The sequence below is a fragment of the Corvus cornix genome, chromosome 23 (assembly GCF_000738735.6).
Source record: "Corvus cornix cornix isolate S_Up_H32 chromosome 23, ASM73873v5, whole genome shotgun sequence".
In the NCBI taxonomy this organism is placed as follows: domain Eukaryota; kingdom Metazoa; phylum Chordata; class Aves; order Passeriformes; family Corvidae; genus Corvus; species Corvus cornix.
This window is the reverse complement of record NC_046352.1, coordinates 361,758-388,246: the sequence shown is the minus strand read 5'-3', so window position 1 is coordinate 388,246 and position 26,489 is coordinate 361,758.

Here is a 26,489-nt window from a genome sequence, read left to right as displayed (position 1 = left end):
GTGTGGTTCAGCTTTGGCCCGCTCTGCTCGCCGTGAAGGTCCTGTGGGCAGGTGACAGTGCTGGAGAGGTTGGAGCACTGAGGTAACAAGGAACACTGACAGGATTTCCCTGTGCATCCTTAAACATTTAATTCCAGCAATGCTTCCACAGGGACCTTCCCTCGATGCTTTTGGAGCTTCTGCCTGAGTTTTGTCCTTTGCAAACCCCTTCAGCTGCTGATGGGACACTCGGGTGGACCCAGCCCAGTCTGCTGTGGCTGCCCCTGCTGCCCTTTCCCTGGTCAATTTGGGAAGAGTCCGATGTTTCAGAGGCAGCCTCACCCAGACCAGAGCGTCTGTGTGCTCAGGAGATCCTGCCCTGGGCTGAGCAGAGCACCCATCCCTCCTCTGGGTGAGTGGCACTGGCCTGCCTGTTGTCACAGAAACGTGGCTGTGTGGCTGCTGGATCTGAATGAGCTGGAAGCATCCTTGGGGCACCCAGGTGTCCCCACAGGCTTGATTTTTTAGATGAAGCTGGTGGAGGGGGGATTTTTAGCCACTCCAGTGGAGCTGTTGTCTGCCTGCCCAAAAGCTTGCTATCAGCTCCTGTGGAATTTTTGATCCCCCAGATGATGGTGCACTTCAGGGCCTCCTGAAAGATGAGATTTCCCAGGTTTTCCCCCGCAAGCACAAATTTTCCTCAAAAGCAGATGTTTGAGGCTCGTTTCGTACTGCGGGTTGGCTTATGGATTGACGGGGTTTATTAGATATTGTGGTGTGTGCAGCGAGTGGGAGGGACGTGCAGGAGTTCAGCCTTGCATTTTGAGACTTAAAATGGTGATATTTTGGCAGGTCTGATGGGTGTTGAGCAACTCCATGTAGAACCCTTCGTGCAGGGCCTAATTTACTGTCTTCCTCACCCTTTTCTACAGATACTGCATACATGCAAATGAGGCCCGTCTGCAGACAGGAGAGACAAAAGGTCATTAGCTTCTCTCTGGAGGAGGACGCGGGGATGCAGCCACACGCTTGAAATATGGACGAGATTATTCCACTTTAAAGGCAGCCTGAAGTGGCTGCACTCAGATAATGGCATGCACAGCGGGAGGGAACCTTCTCTTCCACGGGGAGAGGCTCCTGTGGGGCTGGAGAAGGCTGCCTGGTGTCTAGGTGGCCCAGCCGTGCCATGTCAGGGTTTCTCCGTTTTGCCACATATGGGGCCTCAAACCTCGCTGGATGCTCCCCAGAGGGGAGGTGTGGGCACTGCTGTCGGGGTCTCGCAGCTCGGGCGTCCCTTGGGCCCCAGAGGAGGAGAGGGGTGGCTGTTAGTTGGAGCAGCTCCCCCAAAGCCCAGTTGCAGCAAAGGGATCTGGTAAAATGTTTGGGCTCCATAAACCTGAGATCAGCCTAAAGCTGGGAATTGCATCAAAATTATCCTCAAAACACCAAATAAAGGGCATGCCAGGACTTCAGCTGGGGAGAGACCTCAAATGGCACCCAGATTTTCCACTTCCAACATTTTAAACCTGGCCTTGTTAAACCTCCTCTGAGAGGCCTCCAGGCTTCGAGGAGGAGCAACATGAGGAGGGAGAGGTGCGTTGGCCCCAGTAAACATCAGCTGCCCCCAGCCAGGGCCACAGCTTCCCCTTGTGCTCAGCCACCTGGCTGCCCTTCACCGTGAATGGGCACTGGATTTGTGGAGTTTGCAAGGAGCAGGCTGGGGGAGGCCAAGAACTGCCACTGGCTCTGCTGGGCAAGGTGTCCCCTGCCAACGGGCTCTTGCTGCCCAGGTTGCTCTGAGCTGGGGCTGAACCTTCTCTGGGGCCGGTGGCTGGAGACCCCGATGCTCAGTGTTCCAGGGCCCTGGCACGGAGGGTGCTCCCAGGGACCCTCTAACGGGACAGATTTTATCTTCGTTGCTGGAAGCCTTGGAAAGGGCTGGGAAGGAAGTGGGGGCACAGCCGCAGGGGCTGAGCCCGGCTCTCGAGGCTCGGTGGAGGGGCATCCTGGCATAGCCTTCCCAGCGCCAGGAGCCATTGTCAGCGCAGCGCTCTGTGCCCGCACGGCCCGGGCTAGAGATCGGGGCCGGATTGACAGCTCTGCCTGTCTGAGGGCTTGTGTTTGCCACGGCGCTCATGTCCATAAGTTCTCTTTTCTCTTTTGTTTGTTTTTTTTGTCCTTAATCAATCTTTTGTGTCGGAATTTTAACTTGGCCCGGCTCATTTCCCCTCCCCTCTTTCCCCGCCTCTCAGCTACAATTGGGGCCGGGGCTGTGAATGCTTGTCTAGACTCTATAGTTCAGCTGCAACTTCTCAAAGGTTTGTCTGCTTCCATTGCAGCTAAAATGGTTAATTAAGACAATAGAGGCTCTATATTGACTTGGTGGTGTTTGTCTGCATGAGTGTGCAGCAGAGGAGGGGTGCGATGGAGAAGAAAGCTCTGCCCCGAAAGAAGGTGTGTGTGGATATGCGGAGGGGTTTTTAAATCAAAGCACCTCCAGCTCGCCCCTCTCCCCTTGCTTGTTTGGCGAGTGATTTTCTCAACGAACCTTGCAGAATCAACCCATTTGTTCCCATTCATGTTGCGTCAGGATTTGCATTTCTTTTTTCCCCACCAGCATTAAAATAAATTTGCATTGCAATAATGCTTTATTAAGCACATTAGGAGATTAAAAAAACAAAGCAATGGATTGTTCAGCCAACTAAAATTACCAGCATGTCAAATAAAATATGTACAGAAATAACTCGGTAATTTATTTTTTTAAGCTTAAGCCTCTGAAGAGAGTGCTGCAGAGATTCCCAGGGGGTATCTCCTGGATTGCTCCTGCGTTTCTGTCAGGGTCATGAGAGGAGAATTTGGCCCTCTTATTTGGGATGAGTGAAATGTGGCTGTGGAGCTCGTGAGGGTTCAGAGAGGGGGGCGAGATGTGCGGATGGGATGGGATGGGATGGGATGGGATGGGATGGGATGGGATGGGAGGAAGGCAAGGTGCTGGTCAGGCTTTTCCCACTAAACCCATTAAATGAGCCCAAATGGGATGGGATGGGATGGTAGATGTGCCTTCCCTGGGCAGACCCTCACGTTGGTGTCCTTGGCAAGGGGAACCTTTTTTCAGGAATGGAAAGCTCTTCCCTGCTGTTGGTTTGGGCTGGAGCATCCCAGGGCTCTGTCCAAGGGGCAGAAACCCTCATGAGCAGACAAATCCCAAACCCACCCTAGAGAAAGCTGGGAAGGGGCAATATTAATAACACTTTGAGCAGGGACTGGGAATGCCTCGTGCAAACCCCTTCGAAGCTGCTGCTGCTTTGCAGTGTCTCTGCAGAGAGGCCAAGTTTTGGTTTACAGTGGAATCCCCCCACTCAAGGCTAGGTTCGCTCTCGAAATGTTTGTTCCCCCTGATTTCTTTCAGGAATTTCTTTCTTTAGCAATCAGGTTTGTACCTTGACACAGTGGCATAAAATGAGGCAGATCCAAAGTGACAGTTTTCTATTAGAGAGCTGCAGCCCAGCACGATGATTATAATTGTCACTCTCAAGAGCGCTCCCAGGCACACACACACACCCCCAGAGCTCCTGAGCTGTATTTATCCTGACATGTGGGAAGCTGTTTCAGGCTCAGCTGTCCTGAAAAAAAGCCTGGTTCTGAGTGGAAGGGCCTCAGCACCCTCATTGTAAAGACCTCTGTCCTTATATAAAAGATAAAGTTCTTCTACAAGGCCTTGGACACTGCCAGGGATGGGGCAGTCACAGCTGCTCTGGGCAGCCTGTGCCCCACCCCCTGCCATGGGCAGGGACCCTTCCACTATCCCAGGTTGCTTCAAACCCTGTCCACTCACTACAAAGAATCATGGCATGGTGTGGGTTGGAAGGCGCCTTAAAACCCATCTCATCTTCCTGTGGTTTTTCTCTGACCTTCAGCTCATCTCGTGGGGGAGAAGAGCGATCCCTGGGAAGTGCTTTTGCATCCCTTTTCTGTGCTTCTCCACCTGTACCTTGTGTCTCCTAAAGTGCCAGGGACACGGGGAGGGGTTGCAGGTTCTGCTGTGGGGATCTCCAGCTCCGGGACCCCACTGCCTCTGCCTGCCCTGACGAGATGCTGGATGCAGCCCTGACGATGTGGCCGGGGGAGTTCTCAAGCTCTTCGCAAAAGATTTGGCTCCTTTCTCTCCCCTGCCCCCACCATGGGAGCTGCTGCCACACAGATTTGGGGTCTGGATTTCCAGGCTTGCAACAAGGAATTCTCCCTCTGCGGGCTTGGGCACTTGTAGGCCTGAGTGGAGGACAGGGAGATCTTCCTGGCTGCTCCCAAATAGTGAGGGGACAAACACTGAAAGGCTTCCTGACACATCTCTGAACCACTGCACTTGGCTGAAGAGGGATCCCAGCTCCTCAGCCACAGTGATCAGGCACTGAAACTCCTGCACTGCAGCCCAGCTTCCTCCGATGTGGCAAATCCCTTGGAAGTAGCTCCTGGAATCCCTTTTGACTCGCAAACTCCCTGCTCCCTCAGTGAGGGCAAGGGTCCCTGCTTGGCCGGTTTGAACAGCTGTGGCAAGTCTTGAGGGAGGACCATTATGGGGCAGGACGTATTTTGGGCTTTTTCTCCCCAGAAATGCTGCTCTTTGCATCCTGGGGGCACTAGTGGCAGCTCAGTGGAAGTGTGTGGGAATTCAGCAGTTTGCAGACCTGGCTGTGAATGTGGGTAGACAGAACTGCAGGCATCCCCAGCACGGCCCAGAGTGAGGAGTCTCTGTGGTTCTTGCTCCTGTAGGAATGTTGGCAGCCCTTTGTGGGGTGGCTGCAGGCCAAGCTCACACCATTGGGCTCATGCCCCTTGCTCTGGTCGGAGCGGCCTGGAGAAGGTGTGGGTGGGAAGGGATGTGCCAGCTGGGCTTGGTGACCCCTGCTCATTTCTGTGGGATTTCCACGTCTGGAAGACCATCAGGAAATTCTTTCTTTGTGTGAAGGCTCGGGCTGGTGATGAGGATGGCAGTAAAGGTTTTACTGACGGTGCTGGTGGTGGGTGTCCACGCCATGGCCAGTCCTGCACTGCAGCTCGCAGCTCTGCCCAGGCTGTAGCCAGGAGGGCATGGAGGGTCTCTGGCCATGCTGCAGGCGGTGGGGGGTGTCCAGGGCCATGGGCCTGAGGAGATGCCACCTGGGACCCACGAGCCATCAGGGCAGGGGCCAGCCTGCTGGGTCATCACCGAGCACAGTGCCAACAGCTGGGTGGCAGAAAAAAGCCGTGATCCCACTGATGGCTGGACCTTGGGGTGATGGCTGGTCCACTTGCTCCAGGCCCCTCCTGCACCCCTGTGTGATGGCTGGACCTTGGTGTGATGGCTGGACCTTGGGGTGATGACTGGACCTTGGGGTGATGGTTGGACCTTGGTGTGATGGCTGGACCTTTGTGTGATGACTGGACCTTGGGTGTGATGGCTGGACCTTGGTGTGATGGCTGGACCTTGGGGTGATGGTTGGACCTTGGTGTGATGGCTGGACCTTGGGTGTGATGGCTGGACCTTGGGTGTGATGGATGGAGCACACACGTGATGGCTGGAGTGCACACGGGACGGGGGGAGTGCAGGCGATGGATGGAGCGTGCGTGTGCGGGGTGGAACGCGTGTGACTTGTCTGTGGCCAGGCCTGGGTGGTTGGAGGATGCACGTGATGGCTGGAGGATGCTTGCAGGGCCAACAACAGCCTTGCCATCCTCTGGGCCCCTCCAGCCCCTTCCCAGGGCACAGGGGGTAACATTAAGAGCACGCCTGGAGGCTTTAACAAAGATGAAGTCTCTCGTGCACTGTGGCAAAAAATCAAATGAGCCTAACCTAATCAGATAAGGCAGATGAAATATTATTATTAGAGATGTTTGTGGTGGCTCTGTTTGTAATGATGGGGAATTTGCAAGGTGATTAAAGGTGTTTTTTTTTACAACTGTCTTTCTTGCACATGAGAAAATAAAAGATTGCTGAAAATAAAACTCAGATTGCCGATATGTTAATGTTTTCTCAGCCTCTGTCTTGTTCATATTTTTAAAATTATTTTTTTTTACAACATTACTAGGCAAATTTAATGATAATGAAATGAAGGCACTTTAGCAGAAAGCACAGGGCCTTGTTAATGTTTTCTCAGCCTCTGTCTTGTTCATATTTTTAAAATATTCATGCACTGAAATCTAAAATCTGTGTTAATTGCTTATGAATGTCTCTGTCTAAAAAATTATCGAATTGATGTTGTCTAGGAAAAATTAAAAAATAAAAAAAGAAGAAAAGAAAGAAAAAGAGTCTCCAACCCCAGGATGTTTACAGTGATTTTATTTTTCTTTTAATTTCAGGTGAAGAACATAAGGCTGGAAGAACGAGGGGAAAATGGCACTGGAATCATGTTAGCAAACAGGGAAAAATGGCAGAAAGTGCTGTGCCCGTGTTTAGCAAGGCTGGGGTGGGAGGCGGGGGGAGGAGTGCTGGAGCATGCTAAGCTTAATTTAATCTGGTCCTGCAGGAGTGGGGAGGTCTGATGGATGACCCAACCTTGTGCCGATCAAAATCACTGTTTTCAGCAGAAATGCCTGAAGATCAAGACAGAAGCTTCATGCAACGAACACAGATCGTATAATTAGGGACCCGGTGAATACGTAACTGTACATTATGCAAATAGTAATGCTGCGAGCAGTGGTTGGTATGCCCTGCACAAGCCTCCCCGCGTCTGGAGCGGTGTCGGGAGCCGTGGGGCGGGGATGGATCGTCCTGGGCTCACCTGGAGCCGGAGCAGGAGCAGGAAGGTGGGAAGGGCGAACGGGGCCGTGCCCAGCCCTGTCCGGTGGCAGCAGCCTGCAGGGGCTCTGTTTTGGCAGCTATAGGGCAGGGAGTGGCATCGCTCCGATGCGTCAGCCACAAACGCAAGAGAGAGGCTTGTGGGCCTCGTGTGCATCCCCGAGGGCGAAAATGGGAGGACAGTGAAATTGGGACTATGCTGCTTTCCATCCACCTTTTGATCCTGTCGGAAATGTGCAGGATGGTGGATTTCCTTCTGGCATGTGAGGTTCTTCTGGGGCTGCCGAGGAGATGAAAAAGGGGAGTGCTACTCCCCCCTTCAGAGCCGCTCAGATCTTGCATCACCCCAGCAAACAGCCCCTGGCCGGGTGGGAAATGTGGTCTGGGCTCTGTGCTGGTTCCAGGCATGGACTAAACCTCCCATGAACCAGCTCCTTCCTGGGCATCTCCATGGGTGGGCAACCAGCTCCATCCTGGGCATCAGTGAAGAGCTCAGGAGGGAGCGGGAACTCGCCCCCTGCAAGTGCAGGAAGCCGGTGGTGAACCCAATCCCAGCCATTCCATGATTCTATGAAAATCCCTGCAAATGTTGCTGTTTTCCAAATGGTCTTGGAGCAACCTGGCTCATGGCAGGGGGTGGAATGAAACGAGCTGTAAGGTCCCTTGAAATGAAACGGGTGGTGGTGGCTGCCCCACCCCGGGAGTGTCCAAGGCCAGGCTGGACAAGTATTTCAGGTGTTGGACCTGAATTAGTACCAAACACAGGAACTTGGGAAGCTCTGTCTGGCTGTCGGCGTTCCAAGGGCTCCACTGAAGTTAGGGCTTGGTCTGTGCAGCGTCTTCAGGCGGCTCACTGCAAAATGTTGCTCTTGTGAGGGCACACACATAACACCGGGCTCTGGCCAGCTCTTTTACACCTGAAAAGGTGATTTTGGCTGCCTGTCTGCAGGTGAGCTGACCTGGGTTAATTGGGGTTTGGGGTTTTGGTTATTGTCTTCTCAGCACACCTCTTAGCTCTGGCTGATAACAATAATAAAAAATAACATAGACACAGGTTTTAAACATCCACCTATGTTTAGGTCAGATTCTTTGTGTGTGGCTGTTTTGTGTATTCCTAATTTGCCAGAGATGATGATCTTGATGATCCGATAAAACATTGCAAAGGAGATTTTAGGAAGGCATGACCTGAGTCGAGGTCCAGGATTTTCTTTTGATTTGGTCTTTCAGCTGCTTGTACCAACTGCTTCTACTCCCTGCTCTTGCTTTATAATTAGTGGGATTTCCTCTGCATCAAACGGAGAGATTGATTCTTTAATCTGCTCAATTAAGTATTACTAGTTTTGATGACTTCAAACAGAGTGACTCCAGGAAATAAGCCCCTTGCAGCAGTGGGCTGGCGAGTGGCGAAGGGCCTCGATATTATATATTCCATAAAGTAGAGTTAGGCCATAGGTAGAGGAGGAACATGACCACAGCCCCCTGGAAACCCAGTGCCAGCGATGCGTTTAAATGCTTCCCCGCAGGCTCATGCGAGGGCTGTTAAGGGCTTCATTTGAATAAATAGGTAACTCACAGGGCTAAATCACTCTGGGTTTTTTTCATTATAACCTCCTTTTAAAGCAACCTGATTCTGCAGGAGCTTGCTGGCACACATGTAGCGCACACACATCTCAGTAATAGCCCCCTTCCCTTTTGAAGGATTAGGATGAGGCAAATACCTTCAGTTTGGTTTAATCCTCAATCCTTCAGAGATGGCTCAGCAAGGTCCGAAGGGCCATGTTTCAGTCACACCACTGTCAGTTCTATCCATGCATGTCATTGGGATGTGTCCATGAACCAGAAGGTGGCAGCTCCCTCTTGGATTCTGAGAAGATCCTGTGCCTCCTTTCATTTCCTCAAGACACCTGACTGTGCTTTTTCACGGCCACCTGGAGAGATGAGGGGAATCAGGGAGTCCTCCATTTTAAACATCTTCATACCTGTGAGGAGACCAGGGGTTGTTGGCCCTTGAGCAAAGCACATCCTGACCAGATTTGCCCTATCTGTGATTCCCCTCCATGTGAATCACCCAGTGCCAGAAACTCAAGCTTTACCATGGTGTTCATTTTCCAAGGTTTCTCTCAACCTGTAAAAAAGGGATTACCGCTACTTTTTAAAGGAATCACACCAGGAATGGCAAAAAGGAACTTACTTGCCTTTCCCTGCCTGAACCTCTTGGGTCAGTGCTGGGAGCAGCATCGGGACAAGGGATGCAGTTGGGAATACTCAGATCCGCTTGAGACCTTGCCAGGAATGTCTTTGCTTGAAGACTCAGTCCCTGGAGGTTGCCTTTAGAAGAGTTTTGGGCTTAGGGAACCTCGTGGTATCCCAGGAGCACCTGGGTTGTCCTGGTGCTCCCCAGCCATGGAAATGGGCAGCTCTTTGCCATACCTGCTGGAAAAAGAGCACATTGAAAAAGTCTCCTAACCAGCCAGACTTGAGCAAGCCAAACCCAGGTGGTGATGAAGGAAGAGCCGTGTTCCTGTCCCTCCCCTGCAACATTTACCAGCTTAGCCATTGCCATTAGTAACGGTGGTGTCTGTGCAGCTCCCACAGACCCAGGTGGGTGTGTGTATGCTCTCCCAGCTGGACTCTATTATTTGGGAGAAACTCCAGGATGGAGCAGGAGATTCATCCTGGGACATTCCTGATGCCATGGTATGTGCAGAATTTCAAACAGAGGCATATCTCCATGAACAAACCCTTTTCACCCACAGTTCCTGGCTGTGAGGCCTCATGACTCCAAAGCAGCATTCATTTCCCAGTCAGGTCAAACCTAGGCTTAGCAGATTTCTTTCCCTTCTGTCTTAGGGGAAAGCTCAGACATCTTAAAAGGGATTTTTCAGGCCAGCCAAGCTAGTCTTGAGCCCAGCTGCAAGGGCCCTCATGCAGGCAGAGGGTTTTTTAGAGACATGCTCTGCTTGGGGCTTCTACAGATCCCTGCCCTGCGGCTGCTCTTCAGCACCCACCTGTTTCCCCACCAGCAGCAGAGTTGTGGAGCCTGATCTTCACCAAGGAAGGGCACAGCCAAGAGCAGGGGGAGCAGCAAGATGCCGTCCCCCAGACCTGTGTGGATGCCATCCTCCCACGGAACCCAGCAGTGCTGGGCCCTTTCTGGACACTGAGCTCTCGCCCCCCAGGTGGATTCTTGCTCTCCAAATATTTTGATTCACAGCCCCCAAGCATGTAAAAGATGGAGCAAAGACAGCTCTGAGCTGTTATATTTTGATTCACAGTTCCAGAGGGACTGAAATGTGAGAGTTTTATTTCAGGTCCTGCTTTTCTCCTTTGATATCTTAGAGCTGAAGAAATGAGGCAAAAAAATCAGCTCTAGGCTTGTTCCTGGCTGGTGTCTTGCCAGCCAGCAAAGATAGGGACGTTCGCCTTGCAGCAGTTCCTTAGATCACAGGGGAGGACGTGTCCAGCCCTAGAAAGCCTCTTTGGATAAAATACAGTTCCTGAGCTGAGTCCCAGGTCTGAGCAGTCTGGGTCTGCTCCTCGCTGCTGCCTGGGCCATGATAGCCCAGGCTCCTTCCCACCTGCAGCAGGTCATCACTCTCATGGCTGAGATGGAGATGCATGACCTAGGACACAACTAGGGATTTAAATCCATCTTTCTGCCCAGAGCCCTGAGGGACGCTGCAAAGCAGCAGCCCCCAAACTTTAGTTTGTGCTCTGCTGCTAGAACAGCTCAGAGCTCCTGAGCCCACATTTTGAGGTTGTAGGGAAAAGGTCCATCGCCTGTGGCCTCAGGGCAGCATACAGGAAGGTTTAGGTCTTGTGGGTGTGTTTATTTTTCAGGCACAGCACCCACCTCTGCAGGAGAGGGACCCCCTTCCACACCCCTCTGAGCAGAGCATTTAAGCCCTTGTTCTTGACTGGTCTTCGCTCTGTGATGGCAGTGGGGACCAACTCGCCCCTTCCTCAGGGAGAGCCAGCATGTACAAACTGCAAATAATGAAGGAAAAGTGACAAACAGACGCTGGCGAGAGAAGGGGGAAAGGGAAGCCAGACTAATGCCTGCTGCTAGGGAAACCGAATGAATCCCTAATGACGCCTGTGTACAAACTGCAAATAATGAAGGAAAAGGGACAGACAGGACTCATTATTCCCCCGATTAAAGCCGCTGGAGTAGCTTGCAAGGGTTACAGTAAATAAATTACCCCACCGGGCGAGTGTGGAACAATCTGTCCCCTAAATTCTATTCATCGCGCAGTGTCCTCGGTGCATACAGATCCCCCGTCCCTTTCTCCTCCTGACAAGTGCGCACATGGGGGGGGGGCAGCGGGATCTGGGGCGTTTGGCTCCATTCTCCCTTCCCTTTCAGCGCCGGGGCTTTCGGCCCATCCAAGTTCACGGCCACCGGAGGCATTCAGCTGCCGGAGGGGCGGGGCCCGCTGCCGCGGCCCAGCCGCCTGGCGGCCCCGCTGACGTGCCGAGGGCCTGGGAATGGCTATGCGGGCAGTGCCGGGGAGGGCTGCCCGCCGCGGCCGGACCCATCTGGAGCCCCGACAGACCCCCGCTGTGCTCCCGCTACTGTACGGTTGCTATGGGGCTGCTCCCCGTGCCGCGTGAGAGAGAGCTATTGTCTGGACCCATCCTGTATTTTTCCGAGGGCTTTGCCTCTCTTCCTGGGAGCGGGGGAGAGGGCAGGATCCGTTGCTTTTTGTTGCTGCCGTGTAATTTATGATACTCGTGCCGCTGTCCCCATGCCCGGGGATGCCCAGCGGCATCCAGCGAGCGCCCGGGCTGGTGAAGGGGATGTTGTGGGCTGGGAGGTGCAATGCCTCCACCTCCCTCCTTCGGAAACCCAGGCAGAAAGCAGAAAAGCTGTGGAGCAAAGGAAATGTGCATTGAAGGGACACGGAAAGGCTGGCTGAAGGACCACTGTGATGGTGCAACAGGCGGCTCTGGTGCTGAGGATACTCAGGGAGAAAGCGTCCTGCTTGTGGACCAGCAGCTGCTTGTCTCCGATCCTGGGCACGGTCAGCATTGAGCCAGGGAGAGGAAGAAGGGAGTGAAAGGGCCTTTCCCCTCGAGAGCAGAAGAAGGTGGAAGACATCAAGCTGAGACGTTGCTGCTGTCCACTCTAGATGCAAAATGCTCCCGGCCGCTTTGCACGGGAGCCCAGGGATGGCTGCGATGCAGCTTGGTCCAGCTCCAACCATCTCCGCTAATGGGCACCATCTCCTGGCTGAGGTGACCTTGGAGCTTGGTGGATCCCAGTGTCCTGGGACCCCCTGCACACCTGTCCTGCCTTTTCTCAGTGTCTCTGCAAGGTGGATCCTCTCTCTGAGCAGCCTGAGCCCCCCTCTCTTTTAGCCTGATGCTGCCTGGCCATTGGGGTGCAAATTTAAGGGACATCAGCAACAAACTCAGCTGGAGCTTGAGCACCTCCACATCTGAGTGGGGGGCTATTTTGTAAAGGAAAGTTGCCAAGTGTAGGTGGGAGCTGGGCCAAGCAGGGAGTGGACTGGCTACTTAAAACTTGTCCTCACTTCGGTAGAAAATGTAATTCTAGACTAACTTTGACCAAAATGGCTGCACTGGTGTGAAAAGGGTGTTGCCAGAGCAGGAGTGTCCTGATGCCACGGCTGCGGCCGTTTCATTCCTTGCTCTACTGACAGAGCAGCGAAGGCAAATCCGCTGCAGGGCAAAACTCCAGGAACAGGAAGATGCTCTGTACCATCATGGTAACGGGAATCAGTCTGTGCTTGCTTGGACTCAGAGTCGTGTGGCTCACCCAGCTCTCTCCCAGTGTGCCAGTAAACTTGGTCCATATAGCCCTCTCACCTGTGAGAGGAACCTGGGCTGGGTGAGGTGTGTCTGGGTTCTATGCTGCCCACTAACTTGCTGCTTCCACGGTTTGAAGTCTAAGGTAGCCAGAACCCGGTTCTTCTGTGCTCTGTGGCCTGGAGATGTCATGTCAGTGCTCTCTGCTTGGTTTGGTCCCAAAGTGCCAGGACCATCACACGAGTTCTCCTCTGGGCAGTGGATGTCCAGAGAAGATTATTGGTCAGACCTCTGCTCCAAAGCAGCCAGCACATCACCTTTGGTCCCAGGCCGTGGTGGCCCCCACGTGCAGCTCAGGTGCTTGTGCTGGCTGGGTGGCTCTCTCCAGCTGCAGGACCCGGTCCCTGGGGGGAGATCCTGTCTGGGGGTCTCAGCAGACACTGTCCCCATCTTGCCAGAAAGGTCTGCCCTTGGTCGGCTCTTGGGCTGAGAGCATCCCTTGGCTGGGGGCTGGTGGCGCTCTTGTCTCGCCTTGAGTTCAGCTGAGCAAGGAGAGGTTTCAACCTCTCTGCCAAGGGGGGCAGAGACGGGTTCCTGGTGCAAAGACCTTTTCTTGCATTCCTGAAGTGTGTGCAAGGAGGGCAGGGGCTGCCCCTGAGCCCCGGGGCTGGGCTGTGCACCCACCAGAGCACTTGGCAGAGTGGTGCCGCAGGTTTCGCTGGGATCGGCACCGCGCTGCTCCCTCGGCAGAACGGAGCGTCAGCAGAATAGACAGTCATTGTACCCGGGAGGAGGTTTCCCCCTCCCCAGGCCCGACGCGAGGTTTAAATCAGCTTAGCCCAAATGCCAATTAAAAACCAAAGAGGATTAGGCTTGTGAAAAAAAAAAAAAAAAAAAAAGAAAAGAAAGAAGTGGGGAGGGGGGACCCAACAAGGTGAACCCTTGCACAAAGCTGTCATTGTGCCGGGGACTTGGTGATGGCAGCGTTGTTATTTGGTCTTCCGAGTGTGTTCAGCACATTTCCCTTCTCCCCCTCCCTTTCCCTTTCCTCTCCTCTCAGGCGCAGCTGAAGCGGCTCCTTTGCCAGTGGTCAAGCCTGAATCACAAACTCCGCATTGTGAGGCAGAGGTGCTGGGCAGGGGGAGAGGTGCTGGGAAGGGACAGTGCGTTTATTATCGAACTGCATCCCTTGAGGGATGGGGATGGCAGGTAGAGCCCACACCGGTGGGCAGCTGGCCTCTCACTGGTGAGACTGGGGATGAGGTACCACTATGGTGGGTCACACTGGGGCGTGGGGAACAGGGTGCAGAGGACACCAGGACATCCCCACCCTGCCACTGCACATCGCCCTGTGGGCCACAGGGCTGCTGACCAGCACCAGACCTCGGCGTGGGGACACAGCACCAGCTCAGGCACAGAGAGCGTGATGTGGATCCTGATTTACACCAGCGTCCATCCAGGCTGACCAGGGCTGCTGACCACGGCTGATCCCACTGCAGCCTCCTTCTCTCCCTGCTCCTGCTGGCAGGCCCTGGCCTGAGCCGTGAGGAGCTGCCAGCAGGACCTTGTCTTGAGGGACCCTCAGCAGAAGCCCCTCACATTATTACATGAACCCAGGAGTGGGGGTTGTATGGAAAACCCCACCCTCCAAAAGCCATGAAATGGAAAGGGGTCATTGTCTCATCAACAGGAACAAAAGGCTCCTTTGGGGTTCTTCTGTGTTTAACATCTGTTCTCATGGGTTTGTTAACTCATAATCCCCAAGCCCTGGGAGAGGTGTCCAGCACCTTCCTTGCTGACCACTTGGCCCAAAGTCTCAAACATCTTGATTTTATTCTAAAAGAGGACCCAAAATCTCTCACACTGGGTGTGGCACCAGGCTGCCAGGATGGGCTGTCTCTATGGCAAATTCTTGGAGACAGGTGAGAGTTCACTGGGAATATCCGTTCCCATCCTCTTTTCTCTCTCTTGCCAGGCTGGATGTGGGTTCACCCTACGTGATGCTGCTGTGATCTCCCTGTTCTGGTGTAATCCAGCCAGGGAACACGGGGCTGACATTTAATGTTGCTGAGAGTTTCCCAGATGACTTCTCTCTTCCTTATTTCCGTTTTGTGTCAGAAGCGTGTGCTCCCTACAAGGCCCCACAGACGCATCTCAGGTTAGGAAACCAGCCCAGTTTCAAAGAATGGTGCAACGAGAGCTTTCCCCCATTTCAAATTCCCCCAGAGCAGACCCCAGCTCCTCTGGCTTTGCCACACGACTGCAGTGAGATGCTGGCTGGCACCACATTTGGCAGGGGCAGGGAGTTTTTTGACTTAGATTTACAGTTTTTGGTCCCGCTTGTAGTTTTTGAGTACTTGGAGTTCAGGGAGGGAAACCTGGAGAACACAGCTTCCCAGAAGACAAAGAAAGAATAAAGAAGGTGTCAGGGTGCTCTCGGCTTGGGTTTGGCTTTGGGCCTTGGTGGAGCGGTCACTGCCCTGGGGGTCTCCCTGTGCTTGGCCACAGTGAGTGCTCAGGACAGCCGGGATAAATCCCCGTGGCCAGGCTCAGGCTCCTCCTTTGAGCCAAGACTCTCCCCTCACTGAGGCTCTTTCTGCTGCTGGGAGCTTTGCCACTTGGTTCCTACTGCATCGAGGGTGGCGGCCACAGGGTGCATCCCGTCATGCTTCAAAGGGTCAGGGCTGCTCGGTTTTGGTATTTTCAAGCAGGGATGATCAGTGCTATGGAAAGTACATAAAGTGAATATTAATATATTATTAAAACATAAAACAACCCTGTAAGGGGGTGTCTAAATCCAAGTGTAGCCTGGGAGTAGCCATATCTGGAGGCAGAATTGATACGGGACAGGAGAACAAGCTCTTTCTCCGGCCCTTCCTCGGTTAAGCCACGTCAGTTCTGCGCTTTCACAGGATCAGATTGTCTCTGATTTCTGTAGTGTTAGAGGTGATTTATGGGACTAATGGTCTGGGCATTGCTGCTCTCTTCCCACCAGTGCCACTCACTGGCTTTGCACCACTGCATTTTTTCTGGTTCTTTCCCTGGGATGGGGCGCAGGAATGGTCAGAGCTGGAAGGAGAGGATGGGTCTCACTGCTTTTATTTATAAACTTCAGTCCGTGCTGGGGGATTTTTTTTTCTTCCTTTACTTGCAAAAATGCGCTAAGGCTCTTAGCTCTTGGGCTAAGCTGCAGCTACTTAGTCCATCACGCGCTCCACTCTGCCTGCCAAACGTGCTTAGTCAGGAATGGGAAATACTTCCCTAAAGGGGAAGGGGTGACTGTCACCACTGTAGCCCTTTAGCTGGAGCTGTGAAGGGTGTGCGGCACATGGCTTGGCTTGGCTCTAGCCTGGTCCCTGGTGGGGTCTGTGAGGTGGGAAAGGACTTTGCTTGTGGGCTGATTCCGGAGCCCCAGACACGCCCGGCTGGGGGCAGCCCCATGGGGATTGAAAGCAGATTAAAACCAACTCAAAATTTATCCCTAGAAGAAAAATAAATCCCATTTTACCTGGAAACTTAAAATATGTTGGGGTGTTTTCTGAAGACTCATTGCAAGAGGTTTGTGGTTTAGGTGAAAATCTTGGTGTCTCTTCACACAACTGGTGGGGTGGGAAGCAATTAATTTTACTGCAGCACTTGAAATATGTTGGGGTGTTCTCTGGGCACGAAGTTATTGTGCCCAGGTTAATCTGAGAGAGGGGAGAAGAATCAATGTGAAACAAGAGTGACTTCATCCCCTCCTGTGCGCGATGGGCTGAGGCATGAGTGCCTTCCCCTGGTCTCTGTTATTGAAACCATTTCATGGCTGTTTAAGAAAGGGGAGAAGAATCAATGTGAAATAATTATTTTTTTTACCCCTCCTCCCTCTTTTGGACTAGAAAAATTCAATAGCCTCATTTGATGCACTAGATGACGTCTCATTCTTTGTGTACTGTGATAACATTAGTGAAACAGCTGTTCCCTCCGTGCCTCTTGGGGACATTGCGGGGGTTGAGGCTTGGCTGCAGAATTTTCTCCTAACCAAAGGCAGCTCTATCATCTTTTTTGACCGTATTTTTTAAAAATTATTGTTCAAAATGACCCACACCCCAAAATCAGCCTCTTTTCATCTCATCTCCCGGTTTTGCAGTGGGAATGGCTTCCCCGCCGGCGCTGGGGCGTCGCAGCCACGAGACCCCCCGGCCGCGCGCGAGGCACCAAGGGCGCTCGGCTCCCAGGGGCTCATCCCGGCCTCGGCCCTGGGGATTTGGGATTTCCTTAGCATCGATGGCTCGGGATGGGCCCTGCTCGCGGTGCTCCGGCTGCCACGGCCTCACCGCCGTGTAAAATGGCCGATTGCCTGGGCCTGGCCCTCGCCACGCGGGCGGCAGCGTTCCGGCGTGCTGAGGCGGGAGCAGGAGGGGGAAAGCAAGGTGGGAGCCACCATTTTAGGCAGCTGACCGGCGCCCTCGCGTGCAGGGGGCTGCGGCCCTGTCCCTCCCCTCCCTGTGGGTGCATGCCCGCTTCCCCCCCTTCCCCTCCTTTAATTTCTCCCTCTAATTCCACCTTGGCCCCCGTTCCGCAGGATGCACAAAGCCAACCATCGCTGGCTAGGCCGCGCCAGGCGAGGCGCATCCTTCTTTTCTTCCCCTTCTTTCCCCCCATTTTTCCCCCCTCGAGGCCTTCCTGCCTCTCCCTTCAAGATTTTTCCCCGCACCCCCGCGCATCCCTGCCCCTCGCCATCCTCACCCAAATGCTCCTGGGAAAAGTCAAAGCGGGATTGCGGGGAGGGTGAAGGGGGGTCGGTGAAGAAAGAAGGGTGATTTGCATGCATTTGCATAATGAATGTCATTTGCATTCTTGGAGGTTGGCTACTTCTGGCCGCGCAGGAAAGAGTTAACCCATTAGAAATTCCGAGCCCTTCTTCCGATAGTTAAACCCCCGGGATGGATTGGGAAGCACAAAGCCCCAAGGAAGACACGAGGGCTCTTGTTATCCGGCCCGATGCTTTGTTCCTCCCCAGGGCCCGTGGTGCCCATCGAGGGGTGTGGGTCGGGGTGTTAACGAAGGGGCAGCCGCTCCCACGCCAGTGGGGTTTTTGTTGTTGTTGTTGTTGTTGTTTTTCTATTTTCTTTTTTCTTTCTTTCTTTCTTTGTTTTCTTTCCCCATTTTCATTTAATGATCCATTTTTCTTTCATTTTATTTTATTTTTCTATTTATTTTTAAATTTCCCTTTTTCTTTATTTTCCTTTTTATTTTCCTTTTTAATGATCCATTTTTCTTTCCTTTTTTTTCTTACCTAATATTTATTTTATTTTATTTTTTTTTTATTTTTTGAGGGTTTCACCTTCTGCCAAGAGCGGCCTGCTTCTCTTCTTTGCCTATCCCAGTGAGCAGGTTCAGTGTGAGCAGCCAGACCCTTGTGGCTGCCAGGACCCTTCGCGATCTTGGTGCATTTTGTGACTTTGTTTTCAGCAGAAGAAGAGGCAGTGGCTGCAAGGCCAATTTTTTTCCTCAATGAAAACACTGAAAAAAAAAAAAAGAAGAAGAAGAAGAAGAAGGGTCCCTCCCTCCCTCCCTGGAGGCCCACGGGCTCACCCAGCACTGGGGGAAATTGTAATTTCACAGGGATGTGGATTGGGGCCCCAGTGCCACCACTGCCATCCCTCTGCTCCTCCCTCCCCCACACTGAGGCCATGCATGTTTCCAGCACGCTCGGAGCATCCCTGGATGCTGGACTGGTTTGGGGCTGGGATCAGGAATCAGGATTTTTACAAAGGTCTGGAGGAGTGGGGCCGTGGTCGCACCAGGTCACCACCCGGAATTTCCTTTTTCAGTTCCCAGTGCTGGGGCCTTCTCATTTTTTCTTCTCTTTACAGCCCATTGTAATATTCATAATTCCTGCAATCCCAACATTCAGTGATTATTATCGTGAATCAATACAAACTTGCTATAAAATATATCAGAAATGCATCTAGGTTTTCACTTCACAGCTCAAATAACAAGAGATTTTGAGTACCAATAATTTTTATGGTGTCTCAAACCAAAGCCCTAAAATTTTGGAAATTTTTGCTCTTGCACAGCAAACTGACTCTAATACCCTCTGCGGAGGCCTTATTAGTCTGGAACCAGCTTAAAGAAATAAAAGGGTTTATTTTTTTTAACTGCACACCTCAAGTATATTTGTGCTTTTTTTTAAAATATTATTCCTATTATTCATTATAGAAGACAAAGAAATCCAAATCACTGTTTGGAATGTTTTTTTAAAATATATTTTCCAATAACGAATTAAAAAAGAAAAAATCACCCAATTCCAGTTTTTTTTTAGGGGGGAGGGTGGGCTTTTTTTGTGTGTGTGTGTTTTGGTTGTTTGGTTGGTGCACCCACCAGCACCCTCCAGCACAGCACTTGGCTTTTTTCCTACTTTTTTGTTTGGGTTAATGCAGTTGTGTATTGGTCACCAGTGATGAGCAGCTCCCGGCCATGCCTGGGCACGGCCTCTTTGGGTGCTCGTGAGGCAGCGTCTGAGGGGTTTGTCCTGTCAGCCCCGCGCCAGGGGCCAGGTATTTGTTAATGCATCCTGACTCCTTACTGTCCCGGGAAAAGACAATTTCTGTATTGGTTTTGTGTCCTGCAGCCCGAGGCCCGTCCTGCCGCAGTTCCAGGGATGCCCGTGACAGTTTTTAAAACCAGCGATTTCTGCACCGCTCTTTGCCAACATTGTGCTAAAACCCATCCAAAATGTTAAAATCATTTTCGGAGATGGAGCCAGACCCCTTTTCACGTGACTCCACCTGGGAGGTGAAGGCAAAGAGAGGTGAATGAACAGGAGGCCTTCTAAATAAAGAAAACCCATCAACCAGAACAAACGGGTTTGAAACAGATGTGGACATGAGCAGTGAAACTTGATAGAGAAGAGCAGTTGGGTGTCTTCAGGAGTTTTCCAGGGCCAAAGAGGTGCATCAAGGATGGGGGGAAGGTGATGTAGAAGCTGCAAGTGCCCACGGCAGCTCTTTTCCCACCCTGTGCCCAAAGGCTTGTGTTATTGATTTCTAATGACAAGGGATTCAAACATGTTGAAAGTTGCATTATGGGGTCACTTTGTTCCTGTTGCTTATTTCCCATGGGATGTGCAGCCCCTGCACGTGGTTAAGACTGGGCAGTGGCTTTTTAAGTGGCTGGTGGGAGAAACGGGGAAGAAAGTGGCTGTAAACGTGGGGCTTGGGAGGAAAACACAGCTTTTGAGGCAGAAAACTTCTTGGCATCTGGCATGGCCATGCAAAGCCTACTGCTGAGTGTCTCGCCTGGAAAACACCCTCAGCCAAGGAGGGGGTACTGGATTCATTCAAAGACCAACAGCACCTCCGCCAACCCGTCTTTTCCCCATGGCGGTTTCCATGTGTCTCTGTCCAGGATGTTTTCTTGCTGCCTTTGCTAATTTTTCATGATCTGGACTCTCATCCCCGGTGGTATCTTCTGCTGCACTTTTGTGGCCATCACAGGAATGTGGTCCGTAGCACTTTGGGACTTTAAAGGCTCTTTTCCATTGGGAAGGTTGGTTTGGGGCACCTACCCCACAGCTTCCTTAAAACACCCCACATCCTGCTTGGTAGGGCAACCAAGAGGTTTTGGCACCGGTGCCGGTGTGGGCATGCAGGAGGGAATCCTTCTGCTACCTGTAACAGCCCCAACTCCCTAAAAGCGCTTTAATTGCTGCTTGGTGTCAGGCAATCCCCAGGTGACTCCTGGCAGCTCCTGCAAAATTCCTCTTTTCCTCTTGGCTTTCATACGAGTGATGAAAAGTTGGGATTTCACATCCCATTGTGTCCTGAGAGGTGACGAGCATCGACTGCCACAAGATTGTTTAAGTGTCAAAAGCCAAATGCTCTCTGTGATTCCATGGGAAATTGTTTGGCGGTCCAAGGATGCTTAGCTGGCTGTAAAGAAAGGGCTTGTGAGATGAGTTAAAACCGGCTAAAAATAACAGTATCAGGATGTTGGCAGCCCCAGGCGGAGTCTGGAAAAAAAAATCTGGCCCTGGAAGGTTGGTGAGCGGTGGGATTGAATTTTTTGTGTTGTGTGTGGGGTTTTTTGGGGGTGATTTTTTTTGAGCAAAATTTGACTCTCGAGTGCTCACGCCTCCCAGTTCTTTGGGAAAATTAGAAAAAAAGGGTACTGCGGAGTTTGTGGAAGGCGAATGAGCCCTGCTTTCTTAGGGAACGCGGGTCCTGGGCCCTGACTAATTGAGCTGAAGGACTTGCGTCTGGAAGGGCTTGAAAGGGACTTTTGTTGCCCCCTTGTCCTCCACAGCCAGCCACTAGCCTGAATGGGAGGCTTTTTTGTGTCTCTGTGTGAGAGGGCTTTCTGCTTGTTATGACACCCAGTGAAAGCGTGGGAGAAAGATCCTTTCTTCGCAGCCCTAGCTCCTGCCCCAGCCCCTCCATCGGACTCTTATCGCCAATAATCCCCCCGTAAGCCGACCTTGGGAGCTGCAACCTCCAACCCCAGCCCCATCCCCTCCTCCCCTCCTCCTGATATTGTAATTTTTTTAAAAACATTTTTGATGGAGCGCGATGCCATCAGCGGCCATGCTCGGAGCAGGTTGCCATGGAGAACCGGGATTATTCTGCGCGTGTGTGTACAGGGTGGGGGGATGGCGGAGATGCCAGAGTGAAAGCAAGCTGCCTCCCTCCTCTGGTGCGAGGGATGGCCACGGAAGCCTGCCCAGCCCCTCTGCCCAGCTCGGCTGAGGCTGTGCCAGCACCAGGACAAGCCATCTCCTTGACGCTCTTTGCTCTAGAAAACCACTGATTTTTGGAGAAGAGGGAGCGGGAGCAGGAGCATCAGCAGGGCTGGCTGCGTTTCTGGAGGCAGAGCTTTCTCATGGAGCTGTGTTATTTCTTCTCCTTCTTTTTAATGAAAAAAGGTCTTTTCACCATTAAACCCACCCATCTTCTTTTTCCCCTTTGTTTTGCCTTTGAACAACAAAACCCACTAACACGCACACACAGCTTTGGGCCACTGCCCCACCCCACAATTCTGCAGACAAACTCCACTCCCTGGAGATTCTTCTCGGTTTGAGGGTTCGGAATGCGATGCTGGACTGGAGAGGGACCATGGGGGACGGGTGGCCCTTTTCTCCCTGCTGGGGCCTGGCCAGAAGGTGCAGCAATTGACCCCTTTGGCTGGGGGGACACATAATTCACTCAGGAACTTCAACTAATCCTGCAGGGCACTGTCGGTATCCAGAGGAGAGTCAATGGAAAAGCGATGGGGAATTAACAATATAACTTGGATTGTTCAAGGGAATTAGGGAGAGGAATCATATCTTTGAAAAGATTTGGAGGGGCACTGGCTTGCACAGTCACATATAGGGAAAAATGCCAAATTTTCTGGCATTTGCTTTGAATTTGCCTCTGTCACCCTGCTTTTGGTGCTGGGAGTGGGGACAGTCCCACAGCCACAATTGGCAGGGGCTTGGGTCTGGGCAGGAGTCCCTGATCCTTGTAAAATGTCGCTGAACTTGGATGTTCTTGTCACCTGCTCCTCCATGGTAATGTATTCCAAGAGAGTTTCTTGGCTTTCCGTTCCTGAGCTGGAGAGTTTCTATTCCCTGGCATCAGCAGGCACCAGCTGCTTGGGAGGAAAGTGCTTGAAACCCTACAATTATGGGAGTTTTAGGGATTCCCGGGCTGAACCAGGCAGGAATGTGTCTGAGCCAAATAACCTTCCTCTTTCTGCTGTTTTGGTTGAGTGAAATATTCAGCTTTTACAGTATTTCATAGGAGTGGATTGGTTGTCCCTAAGGAGTCTGCTTTGTTTCATCTGTCTCTCCCCCTCCGTCTTTTAGTAAAGGTCCCCCAGATCCTCTTCACCCTTTTGGAGGCTCATCTTTGAAGGAGGAAAACCCTCCAAAACACAAAAGCTTTTCTGGATCAGTGTATGAGCTCTGGGAAAGGGAAAGGGGGTTTAATTCGACCTTCAGCAAGTTCCTGCCTGCTGGAAGCTCATCTTTTATTGAAAAAACCAGGTGGCTGTTGGCTCATCTTGTGGCCTTGCATTGTTCAGGTCAAGGCAGGTAAACCACTGAAAAAGACTGGATACTCACTGGTGGTGGGGTGGCCTGGTTTCGAGCCCGGTGTGGCTGATAGGGAGAAAATGCAGGTTCTCAGAGGAAAAAAAAGCGCTGATTAATAAGTGTCGGGATGGTCTCGTGCGATGCATTTTTACAGGCAAGTGGAGGACATGAGGTGGAGCTTGCTCTGGGGATGCTGGTGCAGGAGGAGGGAGCATCCATATTGGGTGCATCTGCTGGCTTTAACTGCTTGTAATTCCACTTTCAGGGGTTTTCATATTGCTGGAGCAGGGACAAAAGGGGTAGTGCCAGCATCGATGGCCATGGCTTGAGCTTTGACTTTGACAGCCCAGGCTAGGTGTAAAAATAATCGAGCAGACTTGGACCTGGCATCTGTAACTGTACAGCTAAAGCTGTGTAATCCCCACCCAATCAGTGGATCACAATCTCTCGCTCACTGTATAACTCCAGGATTTATCCTGCTACAGCTGGTCTGCAAGGCTGATGGGGAGGTCTTGGACCGACACTCCTGGCTGAGTCCATCTCTGGTTTGTGGAGGGGGTTGCCCCGAATCCTGGGATTCTGGCTGGGGAGTGTCTGTATGTACTGAAGCCTGGGTAGGTTTGCAGGAAAAGAGATGGGAAATTTTGTTTTAGGGGTCCCGTGCCAGCTGGGGAAGGGGTGGCGGCCGCCGGGCGCGGGCAGGATCTGCTGTCCGCAGGGCTGTGATGGAAAGGGACGTGTGCGTGAGTCCCGGCACCTCTCCGCTCGCTCCCGCTCGCTGTAAGAGCTAAATATAGTCCTGGGGCCGCATTCCGGCTCCCCCGGCGGGATTTTCAGGGACAGATATAGGGAGGCTGTGCTGGCCCAGGCTTGTGTGACAGTGGTGCCAGCATGACGGGGGGGGGCCCGCCGCGGTTCTCGCCGCCCGCGCTGGCAGCTTCGCTCTCCCCACTGCCCGCCGCGGCGGCGACGGGCGCCAGCGGGCAGGTCGCTCAGATGCAGCCGGGGTGATTGGATGTGAAAGCGGACGAGGGGGTACAGCTGGAAGGAAAATGATGAGCTCTGTGGTCTTCAGGCTGCTGGGAGGAAGCAAACGGGACCGGATGGCTCTCCCGCACCCTGCCCGGGGGGAGCGGGTGACAGTGCCCAGAGGGGATTTGTTGAATTACCCCGCCCATCCCAGGGTGCAAACGCGGTGCTGGGTGCCCGTGCTCTGCAGCACCCTGGGATAATTTTGGGGTGGCCAGTGCCGACCTCTGTACGGCAGGCTTGTCCCCACCGCGGCTTTGCCCATGGGGTCTGGCCACCGTTGCACGGCACTTCGCAAGCCGGTGCCCCCCGTCTCGGAGCACAGACTGGAGGAGGGGTGCAGGCAGGATCCCGTTGTCCGGCTGTGTGGGAACGGAGGCTGGGGTGATGCTCGGAATTAACCGTGTGGGCGCTGGGCCGTGGGCGCGCTAAGCCGCCATAGGAATCAGATCAGGCCCTGCTTTAATTTCAGCAAGTGGAAACCCCTGAGCGTTTTCAAGGGAGCGATTTTTATGTCGGGATTATGATAAACCGGCTGAGAGGGGAGCACATCTTTGTGCTGAGAACAGAGTCTTTCCTCTTCAAACAATCAGGGCTTCATGGGTACCCATGGGGTCAGAAACGCTGATTGAAGCCTCCAGCTGCCGGACCGGGGCTGAAGCTGGTCAGGCTGGGTTTGGGGGGATCTCTGTGCCAAGGAAAGCGTGAGAGTTCCTGCCGTGACTTGTTCCCAGCACCAGTCCTCAAAGCTCTGCTCTTCTTGGGGTGCCGTGTGGCCCATTTGGAGGGAGAGGGGATGGTTTTTAGAGAAGCTCTCGCAGCAGGGCTGGCAGCCAGCGGGATCGATAGAATTTTGAAATACAGGGATATAATTCCATCCTACAAGCAATTGCAGCTGGGTGGAATAGCACTGCAGTGCCACCACAAAGAAATCACACTGATATGAGAGAAATTTGTGTAGTCCATGGAGTGCCCCTTGTCCTCTCGGCACGGCCCCATGCACCCTGGGTTGGGCAGGTACAGTTTTAAACTGAAAACAAAAGGAGGCCCTGATGGCTCAAGCCCTTCAAGGTCTCCCTTTGTGGTGTTTGAGGAAGACTGACATTTCCCCATTGAAGGAATTTTTTTGCCAGCCTTTTAAAATTCTCAGCCCCGAATGATGAAAAGTAGTTAAAAAATGTTTTTTAAAAATCATGATTGGATGAGAACTTTTATTTTGTGATGGATAAAATATGTATATTTTTTACATTTCATATTTGGCTGTGGGTCGGGGGACTGGCAAAAGGGCAGAAATACTTGTGCTGGTCAGTACTGCCAGGAGAGCAGTTTGTTGCTGAGGCCAAAGCCCTTTTGCACCACTCTCATCGTACGAGCGACGCTCAGCAGATCCCCTTTAGCTTCTGTCTTTGATGCTTACGTTGGCAGTGCAGAAATGCAGCGTGAGCCATTGAGGACAACGAGCCTATACAAATATAGTTGTTGAACATTATTAATTTCACAGTTTGGAGTTGGGGAAAAAAGAAAGGGAGCAAATGCAATACTAATTTTTCCCTGATTCAACACTCGCATGTTCAGAAGCGAGGTGTCAGCTCTCCACATCCCTTCTCTTGCTTAGCAGCGCACTGTCTACTCTGTTCTCCCTTCTTTACTCCTGGAGTGCAGTAGCAGTAAGCCCTGTGTGTTTGCGTGACATTGATCCAAATTGGGGTTTTGGAATAGTCTTGTGAACAGCTAATTTTTAATTTTTTTTCCTTTTCTCCCTGGTGGGGGTGACCATTTCCAGCAGCGGGACTGTCCGTGTGACTGCAAGCTTGGCTCTCTCCAAGTCGGAGCACGTCGCTCTTCGGCTGGGTGGAATTTCTTTTTAATTTGAGTTTTTGTTGTGGGTCCGTTGGGGTTCCTGGTGCCACAAGCTTTGCTGTAGTCCCTGGGGTCTGTGGGTGCTCAGCCTGGGAGGGAAATGGGAACCAGTTCCAGCCACTCGTTGCCTCTCAGCCGTTGGATGACATGGTGACACTGTGGGGCTAAAGCACCTCCATGTTCATCACCCATCCCTTTGTGCTCCCATTCAGGGACATGGAGAGGGTGGGTTTAAAGCCCACCAGGCCCAACCTGGCTCTCTGGAGCTTGTGCACCTAGAAAACCATGTGTGGAGGGCCTGGAGCCAGGGGCAGGAGGTGCCTGTGCTGGTCGGTGAGGCATGAGCAGGAGTGGGGGGATGTAAACTGGGACAAGGATGAAACTCGTCCAAGAATTCTGCTCTGTGCGGCACTGCCATAGGCTGATTTTGATGGTGTCACTTCTTGGCTATAACAACAATCAGGGGCTGGGAGCGGTGCTATGTGAGCATCTTTTGGTGTTCCTGGGTGACCAATCATGTGCCATCCACCATTGGCCGCTGGCTTCCCTCAAGGAGGGGGAAAAGCGCCTTTTCTCTGCGGTGGCTCCCCAGGGGGACGAGGGACTCTTATTCTGGGTGAGCACTGGGAAGCTGCCGATGTGTCTGTGGGCAGACGTCGGCACCGAGCAGTGGCCCAAAGTCTGGGTGTGAAGGGGCAGGAGAACTCTTGCTAGTCCAGCTGGGTGGTTGCCACTCCGGCCAGGCTGATGGACCAGACAAAGCGGGATGTCACCGCATGGAGCTCTCCTCATTCATCCTTCCCAGGCAGACTGAGCACACCCTGAGCATCTCGTAGGATGAAGCTGGACACCCTTGGCTTTGGTGACAAAGCGGTGTTGCTCCATGGACAGGGGGAGCACCCGCCAAGGAAGGGGAGAGATCCTCCATGGATGCTCACCCCGGTCAGAGAGGGACATTGCAGAGGACAGGGCAACAGAGAACCAGCTCCAGGAGCTGCCGTCCTGCTGCTGCTCCCT